The sequence below is a fragment of the Gossypium arboreum genome, chromosome 6 (genome assembly GCF_025698485.1).
Source record: "Gossypium arboreum isolate Shixiya-1 chromosome 6, ASM2569848v2, whole genome shotgun sequence".
NCBI classification, from domain to species: Eukaryota; Viridiplantae; Streptophyta; class Magnoliopsida; order Malvales; family Malvaceae; genus Gossypium; species Gossypium arboreum.
The window spans coordinates 85,212,539-85,233,050 of NC_069075.1; the positions used below are offsets into that span (position 1 = coordinate 85,212,539).

The window sequence follows — 20,512 nt, forward strand, 5'->3', positions numbered from 1 at the left end:
CCTCCTGCGATTGCCGCTAATCCAGTAAATCAGAATCCTGCTCTGCGTACTATGTATGATTATGCTAAACCTTCTTTAATAGGAGCTGAACCGAGCATAGTTAGGCCTGCTTTTGCTGCGAATAATTTTGAACTGAAACCTAACACCATTGAAATGATCCAACAGTTTGTTCAGTTTGATGGTTTGCAGGACGAGGACCCAAACGCTCATTTGGCGAATTTTTTAGAATTTTGCGACACTTTTAAAATCAACGGCGTTTCTGATGATGCCATTTGCCTTCGGTTATTCCCTTTTTCATTGAGGAACAAAGCTAAATAGTGGTTGAACTCGTTACCACGAGGGTCAATCACTACTTGGAACAAATGACCGAAAAGTTTTTATTAAAATATTTTTTGCTGGCTAAAACGGCTAAATTATGTAATGATATCTCTTCTTTTGTGTAGATGGATTTAGAAACACTCTACGATGCATGGGATAGATACAAGGACCTTTTGCGAAGATGCCCTCACCATGGGTTACCACTCTGGCTACAGGTTCAAACGTTTCACAATGGCTTGAATCCTTTGACTAGACAGATGATTAACACAGCTTCTGGTGGAACTATCAATAATAGGACACCTGAGGATGCTTATGAATTTATAGAAGAGATGTCACTGAATAATTATCAGTGGCAAGTCATGAGGACAAAGCCAACAAAAATAGTCGGTGTTTTTAACGTCAATTCTGTCACCATGCTCTCTAATCAGGTAGAACTTTTGAATAGAAAAATTGATGGTTTTCTTGGTTCTTCACAGGTTCACCCAGTAATGCAGTGCGAAGGAAGTGGAGGTGGATCAAGCAATTCAGAATACCCACCCTATGGCCACAACATGGAGAACGAGAAGTTAAATTACATGGGTAATAATCCTCAATCTCAAAATAATCCTTCTAGTAATACTTACAATGCAGGTTGGAGGAACCACCCAAATTTCTCATGGGGAGGCCAAGGGAATCAGAGACCACCACCTCCAGGCTTCCAACAACCACCCTACCAACAAGAGAAAAAGCCAAACCTTGAGGAGATGCTAAAAAATTCATCTCGGTGTCAGAAACTCATTTTTAGAACACCCATACAACACTTAAGAACAAACAAGCATCGATCCAAGGGCTCGAAACTCAGATAGGATAGCTCGCCAAATTAATATCTGAAGAACACAAGTTAGCCTGCCGAGTAACACTGAACCTAACTCAAGGGAACAACTCAACGCAATTACCATCCAAGACAAGGAAGGGTTAGTGGAACCTGAACCAGAACCGAGGCAAGGAATTGTGGTAAGTAAAAGTAGAGGTGAGGAAGACCACAATGAAGAAACACCGGTAAGTAATACAAACCTCGTGTGCCATATCCCAATGCGACAAGAAAAGACCGCACAGGCGAACAATTCTGTAAATTCCTTAAATTATTAAATAAATTACATATTAACTTACCGTTTATTGAAGCTCTTTCACAGATGCCAAACGCAATCAAATTCTTAAAGAAGCTTTTAACAAATAAGCGGAAGTTGGATGAAGCATCGCATGTGGAGCTAAATGCGGTTTGCTTAGCCATACTACAGAATAAGCTGGCAAACAAATTAAAAGATCCAGGGAGTTTTACAATTCCTTGTTTAATTGGTAGCATAGATGTTAATAATGCTTTGGCTGATTTAGAGGCTAGTATCAATGTCATGCCTTACAAAATGTTTAAGCAACTAGGTCTTGGGAAACCCAAACAAACTAGGATGAGTATTCAATTAGCTGATAAAATAATGAAATTTCCTAGGGGTATTATTAAAGATGTACTCGTTAAAGTTGACAAATTTATATTCCCAGTTGATTTCGTTGTTCTAGACATAGAACAGGATAGTAACGTTCCTTTAATTTTAGGGAGGCCCTTTTTAGCAACTGCTAGAACAATAATTGATGTTGGCACAGGTGAACTCACACTTCGTGTGGGAGACAAAACAATCACCCTTCAAGCTCGTAATTCGAGTAACACATTGAAAATTGAAGGTGGTGGTATAAATCATCCTACTAAAACTGACCATGTGGTGCAACCTACTTTGCAGGAAATAGGTTCGAAGAACATAAATGAGCCATGTTCAAGCAAAGGACCTATCTATGAAGAACGAATGCTAAAAACTGAGGAACTAGATGAATGGCGGACACATAAACTGAAAACACACGATAAACTAAAACCACGCCATGAAAAGCTAAATTTTTCCCCAAATCAACTTAAGGTTGGAGACAAAGTGCTATTAGACACAGCAGACCCTCGTATTACCACTTCTGAACCGAATGAAAAAATCCCTCTTACGGTACTTAGCATTTTTCCATATGGTACAATTGAGGTAATTCATCCCAAATTCGGCATGTTCAAGGTAAATAGTACTCGTCTTAAACCTTATGTTGAAAAAATTGATAGTAGGGATGAGGCGTGTAAACTCCTCGAACCACCATGTCCACGCAACAAGAGAGGTAAGTCGAGCTTAGATTATAAATAAGGGCTTCTTGGGAGGCAACCCGAGCACTAACAATATTGATTTCTTTAAAAAATTTTAGTTTTTAACATTTATTCACTGACTCAGTCCTTGAAACAGAGGTTTTCTAACCTACACGGCCAGGCACACGAGCGTGCCTTAGGCCATGCTCATACCACAGGAGGAGACACGGCCGTGCTAAAACAGGGCAAAATTTTTCCCCAACACGAGATGCGATAAGCTGCCACGGCCGTACGATGTGGCCGTGGGTGTAATAGTCCGATTTAGACCCTAATCGAAACGGTGGTTTCGAGACCACGAATTCGAGTCAAAAAAATATTTAAAAAATATTTTGTTTTTATTATGTGTGAATTTATATCTGTGAAATTTTTGTGATTTAATTTTGTCATTTGAGTGTCTGATTTAATAAAAGGACTTAATCACGTAAAGTACAAAATTTGTATGCTAATTTATGAAGTGTCTAATTGCTTTTTTCTTTTAATGTGGGGTATTTATGATGTAATTATACCCTTGAATTTTAGATGGACACATTCGGTCATTGTTAGTGGAATATGAATAATATTAAAATAAGGTTAAAAAAATGTAAAACATATAATAATAAAATATTAGTATATATGTTATACTATAAGATAACTAAAACAATCTTTTATTATTTCATCACCTTGCCGAATATAAACAAAAGAAAAATAAAATAAAGGAATCTAGGGTTCGGGTGGTTTTGGAGCTCAATCAAGGTATGAAACTAGCTCGGTTTTTGATAATTTCTACTTTTTTGAGATCGTTGCTTCGAGTACTACAAAACCCATGCTTGAATTTTTTATTTTGATAAATATTTTGAGTTGTGCCATTGTTGATAGCTTATGATTTTTGTTGTTTGATGATGAAAAATGAAAGATATGTTTTAGAACAACATATTTTGTATTGGAGTTTTTGATGATTTTGAGTAATTAGGACTTAATTGCAAAAATAATAATTTGAGGGACTAAAATGTGAAATTTATGAAATATATGGGCTTGTATAGGTATGGGTACCATTCGTCCTAACATGGGTACTTTGAAATTTTGTGTATTTTGTGTTTTGTGCAATAGGGACTAAATTGTAAAAATTGTAAATGTCAGGGGTAAAATTTTAATTTGCCCATTTATGTGTTTTTGGACTAAATTGAATGAAAATATGTTTGAATGAGCTTAATTTGAATATGTTTAGATCAAGAACCAAAGAAATCAGATTTGGATCGGGGAAAAACGAAAGTTGTCGACTAGCTGCCCGATTCCGTTTTGTATCGTTCGAGGTAAGTTTATAAACAAATTGACATGTTTAATTGTAGTTGAATATTAAATCTACATGCTGTTATGAAATGTTAGAACTTATATTTGATAATAGCCGAATATGAAAAGGCTTGGTTTCTACGTTTCTGAATTCGTTACGATCGAGTTGTGACGTCCGAAAGCCCCGTATGAACCTTAGGAATAGCTGGGATACATATGTCATGACATAGGATTTCGGTATATGTGAACGAGTAAGCCCATGACATCGAATTGTGATTCTAATATGTGTGTATGAGTAAGACCCTGTCGGGGACAGTGGCATCGTTTTGAGGATACATGTAAGACCACGTCTAGAATGTTGGCGTTATACAATCTATGTAATTATCCGAGTGTCCTATCCAATTCCAAATGGTTCATTGGGAAAAGGTAAATCATGATTGAATGTGTAAATGAGTTAAAAGCCAGGTATGATTTAGCTTGTTATCTATTGATATTAGGGTATGTGTCAGACTTGAAATTTGACAAGTTTTAGGTGATGCAAAAGACAAATTTATGTGAAATGAAGAAGTGTATTTGATTCGAACGAATGTTATGAATATTATGAAATAAATTTTGGATATAAATATATATATATATAATCATACATATATTCGTTCATACTAGTAGTAAAGGCACATGATAATAATAGTCGGATTCTTGTGGCTATGCGAATAGATATCTATATGTGCTGGTTTGTATAGTGATAATCTAATCTAGAAAGTTGATTTTACATTTGGTTATTATGATGTCATAGCATTCGGCTATGTTAGTCTTATGCAAGAAAATGCTATTATCCATTTTTATTTGTAAGTCCAAAGCTAAAGTTAGCATTATTAATACAGTACGACTTAAATTGAAATGAATTGATTATATTTTGGAATTGTTTATTTGCTTTAAACTTACTAAGCTATGTTAGTTTATTTTGTGTATATGATTCTTTGTTTTATAGATTTTGGATTCAAGTTACAAGCTCGGGGATCGTCAGCAAAGTCTATCACACTATCAATAGCCTTGATATTTAAATAGTTAAACCTTTATTAAGGCATGTATAAGCTGGTTTTTATTTCGAAAATGTTAAAAGTTGGTTATGTATATAAGGCATGCGAAAATGGCTAAATTATTATATTAGTGATCGGTTATGATAGGTAAGACTTATATTAATCTTGGTTACTAAGTGGTGTGCCTTGAATGCATAATGTATGTGATGAGCACTATATGTTTTGATAATGGCTTGCATATTATGCTAAAATAGGCTATGCAAATTCTTAGTCAAATTTTTAATGAGTCTATCTATTAATAATTTATGATGGAAGTTTGGGTGCATATATGATTTTTAGGCAGCAAGGTTCGGCCTTGAATGAGTATAGATAAAATGTATGTATGGTATGTTCATTGTCATGTGATGGAAAATATAAGATGTGACATTGTTTTAATGTTAGGTGTTTATATTCTAATTTGATTAGCTTAATTAATAATGATAAATACTGCATATGGTTCACGATTTAAGCTGTCAACCATTTGATATATTTTGGATACTTTAATATCAAGTGTGGCCTTGGCTTTTTGGGTAAATGCGTACCTTGCATGAGCATAAGATGATTATGTTACATAGATACATGTATGCTAGGTTTTAAATTGAATCTATATATAGGACGTAATTATAATATATAATAGACTTGTCTTGATTATATGTACATTCGGTCATGTAGCCTATTATGAATGACATTGTATTAATATAAATTATAAAATATTAGGTAAAGAGAAAAGCATATGCAAGTCACAATTGTAATGCTCATTTATACAATAAGTTAGTACATGCGTACATGCATTTGGCCTTATATGTTAATTAAGTTTTCATGAGCTTGGTACGAGAGATGTATTACTAATTATGTATGTCTAATACTTATATGCTAATGGTTATATGAACTTGTTAAATAAGTCTAAATAATGAATGCGTATAACATATCTATGATAGCCAGTCAGACCAAGGGATGAAGTAAGTTGACTTATTATCAAATGGTTGCTACTAATAGTATTAATATGTAAAATATATGTCGTTCATAAAAATTTCCATGTTAATGCCGTATTTATAGAATTGTTGATGCATTATAATTTAATATAGTTACCTGTGAACATTATGCCTAATTTTTATCAATAATATGAAATGTTCAAATTAAAAGTTGCATTAGCTTATGTTTTAAATCTTAATGAATTTTCCGAAACATATTCTTGTGATTATTTAAATGTTTATTCGGTTCTTCGGAATTTTGTTTTATTCTGTAATGCCCTTATGACCTAATTCCGGCAATGGATATGGGTTAGGGGTGTTACAGTGGGCGGGTCTGTCAAAACAACACGGGCGTGTGACATGCCCGTGTCTAGAAACCGTGGTTGAAACTGAGAATTTAGCACAGGCGTGCGACACGCCCATGCCCACCACCTGTGCTCAAGACTGATAAAACAAAACGGGCGTGCACTTATACACACGGGTGTAGGAGAAGCGAACGAAGTAGAACTCGCACGACCGTGTGCATCGACACGCCCAAAGAACACGGGCGTGTGAAGAATTTTAGACATGCCCAAATTCAAAATCACGAAACACACTGGCTAAAATGATGGCACACGGGCATGCCCCACGGTCGTGTGCCTCAAAATCTATATAAACCCCCACTATTCATCACCGTTTCCCTAAAATCCCTAACCCTAACCACTGCAACTTCACGCGCCCTACCTGCCACGCCCGTGCGCCGATCGCGGCACCACCTTCGACGACCTAAAGCTCTTCCCTCTTGCATTTGTTTACTATTTCCTCTCTATTCTCTTCAAATATTTTACTTATTTCATGATTATTCTTGTTTTATTTGAGTAAATGTTCATAGTTATAATAATACTTATGCTCTTTGTTAGAAATTTTCCATTTTAGTCAATACATTAGGATACATTCATCCATTTTTTTTCTTTTTGTGTTTCCATGGATTTCATGCTCACCCACACCATATTTCATATTATCCAACCCACATGCATTCATTCACTAGATATTTCCATTTGCATGACTCTCGTAGTCCTATTCATAATAATGACTTGATATATCTACTTTGGTTATTTTTGTCTAGTACGTGAGCCCCATGAAATATTCTTATGCAGTTTTAACACGCGTACATTCTTGAGGAGTATTTAACTTTGACTCTTCATTGCAGGTATACAATGTCAACCTTACATGGTAAGAAGATCGCTGTCCCCTCCTTGAAGAAGAGGAAAGGAGCAGCGTCATCCTCGAGATCCACCGTGGAGATTAGGTACTTGTTCCTCTAGTTTCCCTTGGGACCCTAGAAGGAACTATTTCAGATATTACGGGCCCGACCCCTAGGTGTGGGCTACTGCATTGACTGGGCTGCACTTGAACAAATTCAAATGGCTGACACGGTCCGAGCCCTCCTGACGACTGAATCGTGGGGGCTCTTCTTTGAAATCATCGAGCCGACGTACCTCGAGCTCACAATGGAACTCTGCTTGACTTTCCATCTTCAAGTCGTCATGACAAACTTCGACGATCTTGGAACGATCCAGTTCCACTTTGGTGGCCTAGTGCACCAGTTGAGCGTATCGAAGTTTGGAATTGTGCTAGGGCTGTACACGGAGGAGTTCATGGACGACAATGAACTCGACACCCTCCATCGCCACATCCACTACTCTCCTTCAAAGTGCTGGAAGGACCTCGTCCCTGCCTCGGCCACTTATGATCCTAGTCGCTCTAAGGCATCAGCCCTCGCCCCATCCCTGCAATAGCTACACGTCATGAACACTCAAGACACCTATTTCCTGTAGAGTATGGCGAACGGGCACATCTTCGACCTTGCCTATTTCATTCCCCTCGCCATTCGCCATCAGACGGAGTGGCATAGGAGAAGAGTCATCTCTATCGAGCCTTATGTGACTCGATTGGCTTGACACTTTGGGCTCCTCAACACAGCAGCACAATCATCCTCCCCCACTCTCATCGGCCAGATGTCCCCACAGGACATCTCGAGCATGCTACATATGAGGATGATCGAGAAATGACGTGGAACCTACCCTTCTCAGTACCGCCTCGTCCAGTCCATCGAGGAGGAGGACTCAGAGGACATTACTGATGATGTCCCTCCACGTCATGAGGGCCCATCATTTCAGCCACCACCCACCCATCGTCTAGTTCATGCGGCGACTTCATACTCTGACATCTCTGAGTGCCTTACTCGATTTGAGCAGTAGTTTTTTTAGCGTTTTGATCACATTGATGCTACTCTTCATCAGATTTGTTAGCACCTTCACATCTCATCGCCACCACCACCTCGCGAACCATCTGGCGATGACGATATTTAAAGACTTTTTATTTTTATTTTCTATTTTCACTTTTATCTTTATTTATCTTCTTTAAGTACTTTTTATTTTATTTTCCTTTAATATTATTTTAATTTTAGGTTCTATAATTTTTATTGAATAGTTTATAGTTTTGTCTATTTCATTACGAGTAATTATGCTTCCTTATATTTCCTAAAGAGTTCTTGATTTTATCACAGTTATAAAGAGCTCCAAAGCTTATCATCACTTACGAGCTAAAAACTCCACTAGAAAAGGTTCTCCACGACTGCCATGTCCTGCTTGACCATGACCATAGCTATTACCAGATATAATATTCTTTTGGCGCAGGACTTATGGACTAACGAACCTCTACCACCACCGGAGTATCCTCCTCCACTCTTATCATTGCCTTGGCTGATTATTCTCCAAAACTCCAATTCAAGGAGTTCATTCATCATTCAGGAAGTTTCATTTCTCTCCCTATCTTATGATTATATATCTATGTTTTTCAATATATCTATCTTTGTACATTGAGGGCAATGTACATCTTAAGTGTGGGGGGTCTTTTATATCATTATCAAAAATCCCTGAATTTTGTCTTGTTCTTATGTGATCTTCTCATACCACTATTAGAATGAATTTTGATTAAGTTATGATTTTTATTGATATGTCTTGAATTAAAACATAGGCATTTATGCATTGATCGTTTAAACTTAAAGACATTAGGGAATCAAGCATGATAAGTTGATTTTTGGAGAATTAAAAATTTTTAGGTTGTTTCCCCAAGTTTAGATATTATCTTGAGTTGAAATTCACAAGTTTAAACATCAAAAAGCCATAATTTTTTGTGATATCCTGAGCCTTTAGAGCAATGTTATTTCTTTCATGCTCACTTTTATTATGAGTGCATCAGTATTGATTTGTTATTCTAGAACTTGCTTGAATATGCATGTCAAGACCACACCATTTGATTTGATATGTCGAGATGATAAAGGCACTTAGGTTTAACCCACTCACTCCACAAAAGCCTACCTTCATAATTAACCCTTAGTGATCCCCTTTGAGCCTAACAAGCCATTAATTGATTTACCCTCAATATTAACCCATAACCCATTATTGTTGAAATCCCCTAATTTGGTCCCTATTTTTGTCGAGATTTGATTTGAATTAATTGCTTAGCAATGTTTTATTCTTCATTGCAATAGTTAAGTTCTATGTTATTTGACTTGTTCTTAAAAGAAAAAAAACAATACCTATATACATATTAGTAGTAATTCATCATTTTTTGAGCTTGAGTGTTAATTCTATATTCTGAGAAGAAGCTCACTTGTATTCAACTGATAATTAGTATTTTCCTAGCTAGGTGATTTCTTCAATTCAATCTCGATTCTAACATTTTCTTTCAGCTTATGACCACACCCCCTAACTAAAGCCACGTTACAACCCTCTAAAGACCTTTTTGATTGATGTATCATCTCAATATATAGTGGTGGAGATTTGATTTTCATGCAAGCCTATGGTAATAACCTTTCATATTGACTAATGAGTGCTTTATTTGATGTCCTTAAACACCTAGAGTGATTTGAGTGAATCTTTAGTGAGGATGTTAAACTCAGTGATATTTTGATCAAAGGTGATTACTCAGATGAGGGGGGACACCTATGTTTTCATGATGAAATGCTCAACTTGGAATGTTAGAAACTTTTATGTACTTTTAATTGATTTTTCAATGTATGATTACTTATGGATTATTTTGAGATATTATTGATCGGGATTATAAATTGAGAAGAATTTATTTTGATTGTGAGTTGAGGATTTTTCTTGAAGACAAGCAATCGCTTAAGTGTGGGGGTATTTGATAAACCGTAATTTATACATATTTTTATCCCATGCTTAGCACATTTATGGATGGTTTCTCCTTAGATTTGGTGAATTTGATGCTTCTAATTCTTTAATTTCATATTTTATACTTAGGTGAGAATAGAAGAGTAATAAGAGTGAGAAACGGGTCGAAAACGGAGAAAATGGACCCACAAGGGAAATCAACACTGCCAGGACTTCCTCACACGGGTAAGCAACACGACCATGTCCATTTGGCAGGATCGAAGCACGACTTACACGGGTAGACTACATGCCCGTGCCTATTTAACAGCCTTGACCACGGGCTGGAGCACTCACACACGGGCGTGTCCTTGTCAAGCCCAAGTATTGTCCTATTCGGAAAAGGCCACTTTTGAGGGCTCTTAGGCATTCAAAAGCCTATTTAAACACTTGAAGAGGCACTTAGAAGGGAGGCATAGAGTAGGAGGCAAGGAATTACTCAAGGGAAGCCGATTGATCACTCTCAGAATTCAGATTCATCGTCAAGACTAAATATCTCCCTTCAATTTCCATTCAGGGGTTTTGGGTTTTCTTTATATTTTGTTATCTTTATTTTCTTGAGATGTTTTCTTTCATAATTATGAACTAAACCCCCTAAATACCTAAAGGGAATGAAACCTAAGACAGATTTTGTTATTATTATCTGAATTGTATGATAAATATTTTTTGGACAGGATATCCTTCATGAATTTGACGTAGTTTGGCATTTGTTCAAGTTCTTCAACCAATGGGATGTTGATGTGAAGTTTCTTGAGTATGTCTAGGAATTTCTTGAATTGAATTTCCTACTTCTGCTTCTGAAGTCTTTGAGGGTAGGGTGGTGGAGGTTTCTTTACTGGAATTGGTTGATTAGTTTTCTGTGGCAATTCTGCATCTAACAGAGTTGTTAGTTGATTAGAATTAGCTGGTTCTGGAATTACCTTATCGAGTTTTGTAGATTCTGGTTCTTGTGAAACTAGAATTTCAACACTCAGTTGGACTTCCTCTGAGTCTTAAGCATTAACTAGCTCCTTTTCAGTTTCAATAGTATTGGTCTCTACTGTCTTTCCGCTCATCAATGTTAACGCTTTGCAATGTTCTTTCCCCAGATTTCTTGGATTCTCCACATCACTAAGTAAAACACCTTATGGTCAGTTCCTAAGTTTAGTTGCAAGCTGGCCCATTTGGTTTTCTAGATTCTTTAATGTAGCTGCTTGGCTTTGAATTAAGGCATCATTCTTTGCCATGTATGCCTTTAACAAATTCTCCAAGCTATTGGATAGTTCAGCTTGAACTAGGTTCTGAACTTGTTGGGGAAAAACTAGGTGGCTGAGTCGGTCTAGATTGGGCGTAGTTGTTACTAGTTCCAGCCCTTTGGTTACTCCATGAAACATTCAGGTGGTTCCACCACAATGGGTTATAGAAGTTGGATTGCAGTCCTTGCCTTCCTCGATTTTGGTTTTGGTTACCCATGTAATATACGAATTTGGGGTTTGATGGACATTTTTCGAACAAATGTCTTTCCCCACAATAAACATAGGCTATACTCTCAAATTGGTGAGGTGGTTGGGCTGCAAAACTGTTTGACCCATTAGTGGTAAGATTCTTAAGCATTGAGGATATTGAAAATACCTGAGATGCAAGTGAAGTGAGAGCATCCACTTCATGGATTCCAGTGACTCGTCTTCCTGACGCGGCTCGATTGATTGGCCATTGATAATTGTTACTGGCGATCCTCTCGATGATTTCGTAAGCCTCATTATAAGACTTAGAAAGGAGAGCACCGTTAGCAGAAGCGTTCACTACCATCCTCGTGTGAGTATTGAGACCATTATAAAATGTCTCAAGTTGGATGCAATGTGGGATTCCGTGATGAGGGCATTTCTGTAATAGTTCTTTGTATCATTCCCATGCCTTATATAAGGACTCATCATCCATTTATTAGAAGGCGGTGATCTCGTTCCTCTAACTTAGCATTCTTGCTAGGTGGGAAATACTTCATGAGAAATCTTTCGGCTGACTCTTACCATTGCCATGTAGAAATTGAGTTTGGTGGCAATGAATTCAACCAGGCTCGAGCTCTGTCCCTTAGCGAATATGGGAACAACTTCAATCATAATGCATCTTTCGAGTACTCCAGCTAATTTGAAAGAGTCGTTCACCTCCATAAATAGTCTTAGGTGAAGATGAGGATCTTCAGTAGGCCTTCAATTGAATTGGCCCACAGTCTGAAGCATCTGGAACATGATTGGCTTCAGCTCGAATTGTTGTGCCTCGATTTCGGGTCTCTTAATGCCCGGATTAAGATCGTTAAATACTGGCACAACATGTTGTCTTAAGGCTCTATCCCTATTATTAGCAATAAGGATAGGATTTTGAGTAGGGTTTGCTCCATTTCCTTGGATCAAATTTTCAAAGTTCATTTCTTCGGTCTTTCTCTAGTCCGCTTGTCTTCTTCGCTGTCGAAAGGTTCGTTCTATCTCAGGGTCTACAGGGAGTAAGTCAATAATCTGGTCAATATTCATAAACACCTGAAATTATCAGAGAAAAATTAATTAAGTTAAAAATTAAACAGAAAAATAAACCAAAATGTAAAACTAACAAATTCATAAATAATGGCTTTTTAAAACAGTCCCCAGCAACGGCGCCAAAAACTTGGAACGATGGAAAAATGTGCAAGTGTACACAATTGCAACAAGTAATAAAGTGACAAGTAATGTCGAGTTATCATACCCACAGGGACTGTAAAAAGAATTATTTATGAAATTAATTGTAAAACATTTTGGTGAGGTAAAAATAATTTGGTTTTAAAAGATGGTCAAAAACTATTTAAAAACTAAGTAAATAATTAAAATAAAACAAAGGAGTTCTAATGCACGATTTCAAATAAGATTTAATCAAGGTAACATACTTGTGTTGGATTAATTATATTCCTTTAACTTAGAATAATTAAACTCATGTTTATATTGTTACGAATAAATTCATGGCAACTCGGTAATTGGCTAACTTCTGAACATATTCACATACAAAAATCCATTCATCTCTTGACATATCCCTATGTCAATTCAATCGACTAAACAGATTCTAATAAGCAAACATGTTATCGCACATAGATATTCATTAAATTGAACTAATCTCTTGCATATCCCTATGTCAATTCAAACGTTTAATTAAATCTAATAAGCATATAAAAAACTATGTGATGTAACAAGGCATCCCTACCTTTAAACAGTTTAATCACAATAATCTTGCAAGTTATACAAGGCAATAATATCACCATATACATTGCTAATTTAACCTTCAGCTACCTTAGAAGAATAAATATGTACTGATTAAGTATTGTGTCAATTAATTATAATTTTAATTCGTTTAAATAATTAATTCATTAGTTATTTAACAATTATATTGCAAAAATAACTTAGGCATGATTTTACTTAACCAAGCAATTTACCGAGGCCTATTAAAGCATAAACATCATTTTAACAATTCAAGTAGGTAGAATATAATCAACCCAACACAAACTTAATTTTAAGCTAAATTGATTAAGATGACCATTTCAATAGCATAAATATTCATAAACATGTTCATCAAAACAACAACAAAAATTAAAGAGATAGGGAACAAGAAGCAAATCCAGTGTTTCTCTGTGGCTTGACTAGTTGCTCCATTCTTCGTTCTTCATTGCCCTCAACTATCAAGGTGGCTTATGAACACCTAATTGCTGCTCCAAAATGGCTGATGAGAGCCTCTTTCCCAAGAGAAGAAATCGGCACTTGAACAATAAGGGAAATGGGATGGAAAAAGTGAGAGAAAAAGTGAGAGAGGAGAATAGAGAATGAGAGAATGTTGTGGAATGAGGGATGGTTTGAATGATCAGCAAGGGGTGGCTTCTATAGCTGATTTTGGCTGCTAAAAATAGAAAATTCCAGTAGCCAAAGAGCCCCCCTATGGCCGGCCATCTACTTGGAAAGAGTTCAGACTTTCAACTTTGCTAAAAATGGCATGGGGCAAATCTACAAAGCCACAATTAAAGGTGGGGTTTGAATGAAAATTAGAAGTCTTTCGAGGGCCTTTTTGCAAGCATATTTAATCAGATAAAATGATGGTTTGGGTCAGCATATGGACGGTTCTGGGCGGCCAATTAGTGGCTGGGTCGGTTCATTCAATATGGTTCGATCAGTGCGGTTCAACTGGACCCTTTCTCCATAATTAATTAAAAATAATTTATTTAACCCAAATTAAATAGGGAATAAATTAAAATTAATTACATTATGAATTAATACACATTTTTGGACCGTCTTAGGCTGGAAATTCATGTGCCTCGATACTTCAAATTGCTTCTCAGTTTTGTGCTTTTAGTAGTGTCAGTCAAGCCAATTTTCGCCCTTTGCGCGAATCTGTCGAAAATAGTCAAAATTAATCAAAATTGAGTATAAAATTAACTAAATTCACCATGTTCATATTTTTAACACAATTTAATTATTTTATAATATTTAATTATTTTTCGACAAGAATTTAACCGTATTTGCATGAATTTAAGTAAGAATGGGTATGAAAAAGTATATAAATTTTGTGTTTCCAAGTCCTATCAGAGAAGTTGAGTTTGGTATTGAAACAGTTCCGGGTACAAAACCCATTTCTATTGCTCCTTATAGAATGGCTCCAATGGAATTGAGAGAATTGAAAGTTCAGTTGCAGGAACTAATAGAGAAAGACTTTGCAAGACCTAATTTTCACCATGGGGTGCACCAGTGCTCTTTGTGAAAAAGAAAGATGGTTCGATGAGATTGTGCATAGATTATCGGCAACTTAACAAGATGACTATTAAGAACAAGTATCGACTACCTAGAATTAACGATTTGTTTGATCAATTGAAGGGAGCTACTGTGTTTTTCAAGATATATTTGAGATCCGAATATTATCAGTTGCGAGTTAAAGTGTCAAATGTTCCGAAGACTACTTTCCGGATTAGGTATGACCATTATGAGTTCCTTGTGATGCCATTTGGCTTGACTAATGCTCCTGCCATTTTCATGGACTTAATGAATCGAATTTTCAAGCCTTACTTGGATAAATTTGTAGTTGTGTTCATTGATGATATCTTGATTTATTCTCATGATAAGACTGAGCATTCAAAGCATTTTAGAATAGTTTTACAGACTTTGAGAGATAATCAACTTTATTTCAAGTTTAGCAAAAGTGTGTTTTGGTTACAGGAAGTTGGTTTTCTTGGACATATAGTCTTAGGTGAAGGTATTAAAGTTGATCCGAGCAAGATTTCAACCATTATTGATTGGAAGCCTTCCAGGAATGTATCAGAGGTCAGAAGTTTTCTTGGTCTCACTGGTTATTATAGACGATTTTTAGAGGGATTTTCCATGATAGCTACTCCATTGAAAAGATTGCTACAGAAAGATGTCAAGTTTGAATGGACTGAAAAGTGTCAGTAGAGTTTTGACAAGTTAAAGGCATTGTTGACCGAAGCTCTTGTCTTAGTACAACCAGAACTGGGTAAAGAGTTTGTGATTTATAGTGATGCGTCCTTGAATAGACTAGGCTATGTACTTATGCAGGAAGGAAAGGTAATTGCTTATGCTCCTAGACAACTAAATCCACACGAGAAAAATTATTTGATACATGATTTAGAACTAGCTGCCATTGTATTTGCGTTGAAAATTTGGAGACATCACCTGTATGGTGAGAAATGTCGAATATTTACTGATCATAAAAGTTTGAAATACTTGATAACTTAGAAGGATTTGAACTTGAGGCAAAGAAGATGGCTAGAGTTGATTAAAAATTATGAACTAGTGATCGATTATCACCCGGGTAAGGCAAACGTAGTTGCTGATGCTTTGAGTAGAAAATCTTTATTTGCATTAAGAGCTTTGAATACTAGTTTAACCTTATTAGATGATGGTTCTATCTTAGCTGAATTAAGAGTTAAGCCAATGTTTCTTGAAGAAATTTGTGAAGCTCTGAAAGATGACAGTGAGTTGCAAGCCAAAAGAGCTCAGTGTGAGTCGGGTATAGAGTCAGATTTTCAGATCATTTCTGACGGTTTTTTAATGTTTAGAAATCGGATATGCGTACCAAAGAATGATGAGCTTATTTGAAAAATTTTAGAGGAAGCACATAGCAGTTCTTTGTCTATTCATCCAGGTAGTACAAAGATGTATAATGGTTTGAAGAAAATGTATTGGTGGGTAGGAATTAAGAGAGACATCTCAGAGTTTGTTTCTAGATGCTTGATCTGTCAGCAGGTAAAACCCAAACATCAGGTACCTTCAGGTTTATTGTAGCCTGTGTTAGTTCCTGAGTGGAAATAGAACCAAGTTGCCATGGATTTTGTGACAGGATTGCTGTTGACACTGAGAAAGAAAGATGCAGTATAGGTTGTGATTGATAAGCTAACGAAGTCGGTTTATTTTATTCTAGTTTGTATGGATTATTCACTTGAAAAGTTGGCCGAGTTGTATATTTCAAAGATAGTTAGACTACATGGAGTACCGTTATCGATTATTTCAGATAAAGACGCGAGATTCACTTTGTAATTTTGGAAGAAGTTACAGGAAGCTTTGGGCATAAAGTTTAGTTTTAGTACAACTTTTCATCCTCAGACCGATGGTCAGTCAGAGAGAGTTATTTAGATACTTGAGGCTAAGCTCATATGTTGTGTCTTAGAATTTCAAGGTTGTTGGGAGAAATATTTGCCATTGGTAGAGTTTGCTTATAATAATAGTTACCAGTCGAGTTTGAAAATGGCACCTTATGAAGCTTTGTATGGATGTAAATGTCACACACCTTTGTATTGGATAGAGCTTAAAGAAAATTAGATTTACGGGGTTGATTTAGTTAAAGAAACTGAAGAGAAAGTGAAAGTTATCAGAGATTGCTTGAAAGCAGCTTCAGATAGATAAAAGTCTTATGCAGACTTGAAAAGAAAAGAGATTGAGTTTCAAGTTGGTGAAAAAGTGTTCTTGAAAGTATCCCCGTGAAAGAAAGTCTTTAGAATTGGCAAGAAAGGCAAACTAAGTCCACGTTTTATTGGACCGTTTGAGGTGACTGAAAGAGTTGGACCATTAGCATATCGGTTAGCTTTGCCACTAAAGTTATAGAAGATTCATGATGTGTTCCATGTGTCCATGTTACGTCGTTACCGTTCTAATCCTTCACATGTGATTTCATAGACAGAGGTTGAGATTCAGCAAGATATGACTTAGGGTGAAGAACCGGTAAAGATTTTAGCTCGAGAGGTCAAGCAACTAAGGAACAAAAGTATTGCACTTGTAAAAGTATTATGGCATAGCCATGGGGTAGACGTAGCTACATGGGAGCCTGAAGAGGTTATGCAAAAACAGTATCCAAATCTTTTCACAGGTAAGATTTTCGAGGACGAAAATCCCTAAAGGGGGAAGAAATGTAACATCCCAAAATAGGGCCTAAACGAAACAGTGGTTGCGAAACCACGAACCCGAGTTAGAAAATTTTATTCCCATTAAGTTTTATAATTTACCGAGTGACTAGCTGCATGTGTTAGAGTATCGATGGAAAATTTTATAGATAGCATGCTTAATTTGCCTACTAAGGCTTAATTGCAAAAGTTGATAAATATGAATTTTAGATGCTAAGGGATTAAATTGAAGAGTATAATTGAAGTAGAGGTCCTTAAATGGAATTAGACCATTAGGTTTTCATGGACAAAAATTTACATACATAGATAAAAATAACTAAAGTTTTAATGAACGGTATTTTAGTCATTTGGTAATTAAAAGATTAAAAAAGAGAAAAAGATGGAAAAATGTGCTCATCTTCTTAATTTGGCCGAAATATCAAGGGTTCTTCATAGCTAGGGTTTTTTCAAGCTTCCAAGCTTCATAGTAAGTGATTCCAAGCCTCGTTTTTAATGTTCTTTACTTTTTTGAAGTCCCCGGTAACTTGATTTAACTTATTCTAGCAATAATTTAACTTAGGGTTCATATTTGGAAAAATACCCATAGGTGAAATGTGTTTATTTTGATTTTTTATGGTAGAATATGAAGTTTGAAATTATGTTAAATGACTTGAGCTAAGCGATTTTAAGCGAAAACGAGTAAAACAACATAATCGGTAAAAATACCTAATGGTCATGAGTACATGTTAGACTGGGAATTTGATGTTGCCGTAGGTAAATAAATGATCAGCATGTCATAAAACATAAGAATTAGGGATAAAGTTTCATTTCCGAGCCTTGGGGAAAAAGTGTAAATATGTAAAAGTTTAGGGGCAAAATTATAATTTTGCCAAAGTTAGAGTTAAGGACTGTTTTGATAAATGTGAATATTAAATAAGTTAAATTTTCTATTATAGATCAAGAAGAGCAAAATTCGGTGTTAGACCGAGGAAAGAAAAAGGTTAAGGACTAAATGAAAATATTTGATCGTATTTTGTATCGAGGTAAGTTTGCGGTAAATGAATGCAATGTTTTATTATTTATAATTAATGATGTTATTTTTCAGCATTTATATATTTATTTTGTAAATTTATTCCTTGATGATTCAAGCAAGAATTGATGGAGAAATGATACTTAAAAGTCCCGGTTGAACCTTAGGAATGTGTAGGATACAAATGTCATGACATTAGGGTTTAAGGATACCGAGTAAGACCATACCAAGGCATGGCATTGGTAAGTTCTACAAGGTAAGGAGATCATGTAAGACCATGTCAAGACATGGAATTGATAAACTACTATAAGGCTAAGATCCCATGTAAGACCGTGCCAAGGCATGGCAATGGTGAGTTCATAAAGCAAGGATACCACGTAAGACAATGTCAAGATATGGAAATGGTAAGTTTAAAAAAGGAAAGGTAACCGTGTATCCTTAGTATTCCAAATGGTTCAACGGAAAATTCAAAGAGTGTGCCAAAGGGAAGGTAAGATAAGTCCATGTTCAAAAGGTTCAGGTTATCTTGATAATTCATTTAAAATGTTGTTTTTTATTTACATGCAAACTTCACTAAGCTTTATGCTTACTCCCTTTCTTTTCTCTCTTTTATATAGTATCGCAAAGCCAATTCTAAAAATCATAAGGATGTAGGAGATCGCCTCACACTATCAACGAGTTATCTTTGTATTTTGTGACTAGAAATACTTTAAGTTATGGCATGTATAGGGACTTGGCTATTTTGTGTGTATGTCCTTATGATATGATTAAAGAATGGCATGTGAATACTTGGAAATGATTAGATTATGATATAGCTAAATAAGAACATGTTTTGGTATTATGTGAGCCTAAATGAGGTTTGATGCAAAGAAACAATGAAAGAGTAAGAGTTGGCCATGGAACAGTTAGGAAATAGAAGCAGTGATGTGGTTTTGAAAAATCACTAAAAATTTTAAAAGTGGAATTAAATGGTGAATGAGATATAGAATTAAATCTTTTTGAGTCTATTTTCATAGGAAAGAAACAGAGCAAGCAAAGGTAGTCTATATTCTGAGGTATTTAAATTTTTGTAAGACTGGTTCAGAGTGACTTCGTGATCCCCTGTTCCAACTTTGGAATATCACTAGAAATTTTACAAAAAGAATTATAAGTCAAATTTTATATTTCTAGATTTCTTAGTGAGTCTATTTTCATTAGAAATAAATAGAAACATTATCTGATTTCTGTATAATGAGATAAATGATTTTAAGTGAAGAGTGGTCAGGTACACTGAACTGCAAAACAGGGAAACCTTTAATGAATAAACTGTACTAATTGGCCAAACTAAAGATTATGGAAAAATTATGGTAAGAACATATATGAGTCTTGTTTCAGGGAAAATTTACGGATTGAAACTATAATTAATTTAGTGACAGTTACGCAGATGGATAGTTTTACTATGAATAGTAAAATAAATTGTTTTGATTTGTGTAAGTAATCGAAAATTTTTTAATGTTCCCAGTTTGGTCCTAAACTGTTCCAATTGCACGTTTTAGGGCCTCGAGGGCCCTTTTTAGGGATTTATTGGATGAATGTGAGTGAATTAATATTTTATTTAAAAATATAAAAAAATTTATGCCCTGACCAGGTAAGATAAGTCTGGTAATGCCTCGTGCTCGACTCCGACAACCATCTCGGGTAGGGTGTTACACTAATATTTATTTTGGGCCTCAATGGCTCTTATAAGGGGCTATTGATTTATTTATAATGTGAATGAAATATGAGGTGAAATTTCTGATAATTGATTTATATATTCCAATAATACTTCGTAACCTTGTTCCAGCGACAGATTCGGGTCAGGGGTGCTACAAAATAGCACCACACTATCACAGGCCAGTACATGCTATTTTCAATCCTAGAATCGACTAAATCATAGCTTTGATACCACTAAATGTAACACCCCTCATTTGGTCCGATCACCGAACTAAAGCTATAGGATGCTACAATAGTTAACGAAACAAATCACATACAACTCCAAATTTAAAAATTTATTTAAACAATAAAAACAATTCATAATACATGCATA

General features: G+C 35.6%; 2 non-coding genes across 2 annotated transcripts; one reads left to right on the forward strand and one right to left on the reverse strand.

Annotated features, from left to right (window-relative positions):
* Positions 1-410: 410 nt before the first annotated feature.
* On the reverse strand, positions 411-517 carry LOC128294465 (small nucleolar RNA R71). Its single transcript, XR_008284775.1, has one exon. It is a non-coding gene; the product is annotated as a small nucleolar RNA R71 (small nucleolar RNA).
* An 11,371-nt stretch (positions 518-11,888) lies between these two features.
* LOC128294832 (small nucleolar RNA R71) lies at positions 11,889-11,995 on the forward strand. The gene has a single exon (XR_008285139.1). It is a non-coding gene; the product is annotated as a small nucleolar RNA R71 (small nucleolar RNA).
* The last annotated feature ends 8,517 nt before the right edge of the window (positions 11,996-20,512 follow it).